This window comes from Aulonocara stuartgranti, assembly GCF_965226115.1.
Source record: "Aulonocara stuartgranti genome assembly, chromosome: 7".
Lineage (NCBI taxonomy): Eukaryota > Metazoa > Chordata > Actinopteri > Cichliformes > Cichlidae > Aulonocara > Aulonocara stuartgranti.
In genome coordinates, this window is record NC_138945.1 from 33,135,898 (window position 1) to 33,141,213 (window position 5,316).

General features: G+C 36.7%; 1 long non-coding RNA gene across 1 annotated transcript; it reads left to right on the plus strand.

The window, feature by feature from the left end:
* Positions 1-317: 317 nt before the first annotated feature.
* On the plus strand, positions 318-2,233 carry LOC309711529. Its single transcript, XR_014278001.1, has 2 exons — positions 318-864; positions 1,527-2,233. It is a non-coding gene; the product is annotated as an uncharacterized lncRNA (long non-coding RNA).
* The last annotated feature ends 3,083 nt before the right edge of the window (positions 2,234-5,316 follow it).

Consider the following 5,316-nt stretch of genomic DNA (forward strand, 5'->3'; position numbering starts at 1 on the left):
CGTACAGACTCCAAAACACTTGCAAAATCCAAAACACTTGCAAACTAAAAAACACATGCAAATTCCAAAACACGTACAAATTCCAAAACACTTGCAAAATCCAAAACACTTGCAAACTAAAAAACACATGCAAATTCCAAAACACGTACAAATTCCAAAACACTTGCAAAATCCAAAACACTTGCAAAATCCAAAACACTTGCAAACTAAAAAACACATGCAAATTCCAAAACACGTACAAATTCCAAAACACTTGCAAAATCCAAAACACGTACAAATTCCAAAACACTTGCAAAATCCAAAACACGTACAAATTCCAAAACACTTGCAAATTCCAAAACACGTACAAATTCCAAAACACTTGAAAAATCCAAAACACGTACAAATTCCAAAACACTTGCAAAATCCAAAACACTTGCAAACTAAAAAACACATGCAAATTCCAAAACACGTACAAATTCCAAAACACTTGCAAAATCCAAAACACGTACAAAACACAACGGAAGTGCTCCAGGACGCTAGGGGCAGTGTTGAGCTTTTGTTACCTAGTAACTACACAAGCCAGGAAGTACCAATGACCGGATTTGGGGTTTGCAGCCTTAAAGGCCGCATTTTAAGGCCGATTACGTCACAGTAAATGATGAGCGTTCTCTCTCTAGCTGGTATAAAGAAGGCTTTCCCAATTCAAAGGCTGCTCGAAATGCGGCCCTCAAATGCGTCCATAATTTCCATGAATTTTAAGGATGGGTCGGTGTAGCCTTCATGGCCCAACATATCCCAGACTTCATAGTGCGGTGGTGGTGTGGATAATTTTGCCGAAAAAAAACGGTGGAAGCGGAGCGGAGGAAGTGTAAACTTTCAGAAGTAAGTACTGAATATTATGTCACTTATTTATGCGCAAATATTTTTTTAATGAAGAACATTAAACCATTATTGTTGGCCACATGTCGGGAAAGTTATGTGACATTAGTCATGTCTGTACTTTCAGAATTAACTTGGTTTTAAAGCCTTTACTTTAAAAATATATATATAGTCGACCTTAATCTTACAGAGATTGTGATGATTTTGTGGATAATTAAAGTCAGTCATATATCCACAAACACAACAAGCTGAAAGTCAGTGATGCTGCTCGGTTTGCAGTCCTGAATATCACAGCACAAGGAAGATTCACTGCACTGTTAATGTTAGCTATGTTATATTGCTGCCTCTGTTCGGTGGTGTCGAGCCAAACGGACTTTAACGTGTGTTTGAACGAGCTGACGGTTCACTCGTTAAGCTGAAAGAAAGATGCTTTAATCACAGGAGTCACACATGTGTGTCCACTGTACCATCTGGGAACTCTTCTTGTTTCGTAATAACACAAACACTAAATCCTCCTTCTTTTGTGCTGTTTTGTAGCAGTGTATACACCTGAGACTGTCACCTGTCTGTCTGTCCTGCACTCTCTCTCTGTTTCTTTCTCTCTGATTGTGTAATAAAAATATGAACATGTGTTTATAAGTCACACTTGTGTTTGAATCCTGCAGCTTATCACACATTTGATTTCCATGTGTGACAACTGCAAGTGTCCAGAGTGAGGACAGACTGAGGGACCCACTGCTGCACATCATCTGTGAGGCTTTGCACCCCTGATGATCCACCAGGACAAACTCAACAGCGTGTGAGGAAGAGGAGGAGGAAGAGCCAGCAGCAGCTGACAGATGGAGAGAATAGACAGACTGTTCCCTGTTTGTGAAGGACTGCTAGAAAAGTTTAAAATAACTAATTGTCTGTCCTGAATCAGTCTTATTAGGTAATGTTCAAATAATTTTATCATTCCAGTGTTTTCAGTGTGGGAGAAAGTACTCAGGGCCTTCAAGTTACACACTATGAAAGGCAGCAACAAGTGTAATATTCAGAAACCTAAAGTATGTATCAGCAGCAGAATGGAGCTAAAAATAAATGTTTGTTTCAGTTCTATGAAGCTTTGAGTATTTTGGATTAGTAGCACTGCTGTGTTTGTTGCATCATATTGCTGTAATTGTTTATATGCTTTATATATTCTGAGCTAAGTTGATCTATAGTGTTACATCATATTCTGTAAGGATGTTATGTGTTTGTAGACTTTCTGCCCAGTTTGACCCATTTAGCAGAAGCCAGCCTGTTTAAGGCTCTGATATCTATTCTGTATGACTTAAAGCAGTTATGACATGGTCTGATTTTCTCACCCAATAAAGGAATATTTCATATATCAGTCTACTCTTCATTTTATCAGAAACAGTTATCACAGCTTGTACATTTTCTTTTAATAAATATATGTAAGCAATGAGCCAAATTTAGTAATGCCAACATACTGAAGGAACAACATTTATCTCTTATATATGATACACCTATATATGCACTGTCAAAGATACTTGTCTTTGAGTGAAGATTTAAGGTGATAAGACATATAAATAATTGCAACTTGAATCTGTACTGAAGCTCAGTATTTGACACAGAGTTCATGTTCACTGCTGTAATAGCTAATAATGATTAATATAATAACTAGAATATTGGCCATATTATATTTACATTACCAAAGTGATATGACTTTAGTCTCATGAACAACATCAGCTAATTCTTATTTACTAATTAATCTTGAAATGACTGTTCAGTACAGAAATGAAGCCCAAAAATCATGTTTTACTGTCCTGTGGTCTCAGCCTCAGATACTTATCAAATCACACAAAGCTCATGTAGAAACAAACAAACAAATGAACAAAATATGTTCTCCCTCATTTCTGTCAAACCAAGTTGTATGACACGTTTCCAGCGGTTAGTATCACGGTTGCTAGGCAACCTGGGAAGCGCGACGGAGACTAGACCGTCCCATACAGACAAACTTGCCGTTTATTTTGCAAATCGAGCTCAACACTGCCCCTAGCGTCCTGTTTTGGAATTTGCATGTGTTTTTTAGTTTGCAAGTGTTTTGGATTTTGCAAGTGTTTTGGAATTTGTACGTGTTTTGGAATTTGCATGTGTTTTTTAGTTTGCAAGTGTTTTGGGTTTTGCAAGTGTTTTGGAGTTTGTACATGTTTTGGGTTTTGCAAGTGTTTTGGATTTTGCAAGTGTTTTGGAGTTTGTACGTGTTTTGGAGTTTGCATGTGTTCTTTAGTTTGCAAGTGTTTTGGAGTTTGCATGTGTTTTGGAATTTGCATGTGTTTTGGAGTTTGTACGTGCTTTGTCTCTAGGGGCCACCGTAGGGATAAGGGAGAAGAACGATGGCCTTAATAGCTTCACGTGGGACCATCAAATGAAATGTATGCTTTCATAGCCTTTAAACTACCAACTATAATGTGCTTAGGGATTAAAATGGGCCAAAACAACACTTACGCATTTCAGCGCCTTCAGATAACGAGTAATTCAATCTGATAGGTAGATAAATCAGAATCAGAATGCTTTATTCATCACTAGGGAAATTATGTAATAATAATTGATACAAAATACAGTTTAGCAAAGGTTAAACTCAGTAGTTAGAAGCATTGTGGCATAGTACATTATAGTATAGTACCGTGATCGATTGTCTTGTACTGTTGCAGAGCAGACTGTGGGATCCATGGTCACAGCTAGTTTTGGGGGAGAAGCAGAAGCATTACTGAAAAAAATTGCAATTGTAACCTGTGGGAGAGTTTTGCAGAAGTAAAAATTGCGGTATGACTTGTATAACTTCCAGCGAATCAAGCATTTAAAACCTTATATGTATGCAAGTCAGCAAACCTTTAAGCACTTTTTATCAGATTTGACTGGATATATATGCAGTTGTCATACCTCAATGACCATTGAAATGAAAGCTATTCTAGATAATGCTTTAATATAACCACCCAAATAAGTGCAAAAATGTGTTTTAATATGCCTGCTGACTCACAGGAATCGGTTCTGGAAGCAAAGTGGGAGTCATCAGTTTGAATTTAAGCTGATGATGTTCTTTAGTACACTTATACTCAGGGGTGCACATAAGTGGTCCGCAGGTGCACATTCACTGTCAAAATATGTACGCGTTTGCGTACATATAAAAGGCACTGTTTCTGTCCGCTAGAGTGGGATTTTCACGGCATATTCTGCACCACATCTCTGTGCGTTCATCATTTGTTTGAAGCCAGTTCACCTCCTGCAACCACTTTTCTGAGAGTACGCGCTTCTTTTGCGGTTCGGACTCCTTCTGACATTTCTTTGGAGGTCGAGAAACACCAAAGTAATTGCATTAAGGAGCTTGCTTCTTCGACATCTTTAAGAGTTCTAAACAAATGTCTGTCCACCTCCAGGAAATCTTATGTACTCAAACGCGCGTTGCAACTTCTTATCTGGTGCGCGTCTTTTATTTTGACATTGAATGCGCACCTGCGGACCACTTATGTGCAGCCCTGCTTATAGTGGTAAGGAGTTACAAAAAGAAAAAGTAGCCTGTGTGCACTCTAAGAAATAAAACGTTGGATTTAATTGACAAAGTTAAGGCAATCTTTTCCACAAAACCTGGTCAATTAAACATAAATCAATATGGTTGTTATCTGCAATTTCAATGGTGATGTATATCAGAAGTGAAATTGTTCTATAAAAGCAACAGCTTTCCTTTCATTGTTATTATTTAACACCATTAATTAGAATTTAAACACTTTGTTCATTTTATTAACTGTATTGCTTTAGGTTCAATTGACAATATTAATTTGAATTTAATGGCACCATTTAGATTGCGTTTTGGACCTAATTAATTTGATTAATTATGATTTAATTAATAGTTTCATCTATATGCTAAATGTTTAGGTATCAACAAAACAAGTCTAGAAAGGTTCCTGAGTTGTCATCTGGGTCATTCTTACTATTCGGTGCCATTTGAGTCCTAATGACATAATATGGTATATTTAGTGTAAAACTTGTCTAATGCTTATTTCTAAACCATTTTCTTGTATGTTTAACCCCCCTCTACCATAGAACACATTGATATATACACAGGATAAATACATTAAAAGTAAATTACTTTTATTTTAGCACAAGTCACTAAAGTACTATGTCCCCAGTCATGCTTGCTCGACTTCAGTTACAAATATAACTTAAAAAAAAAAAAAAAGAAATCTAGATTTTTCATCATTTCTGGATTGGCTTATTTCTAATGTTCCTCATCAAATGTTCTTTTTTATTATTAATGCATGTTTAATACTTAAAATCTTTAAAAAATGTTGTGTCCCTGAATCAACTGTCACCCCTGTTACTCTGATAAGAATTCCATAGAACACATCACCTGATTATTCTTTTAGTCACATGACACTCCCGGATGTAACATATTTTGGAGGGAAAACTTTCAAG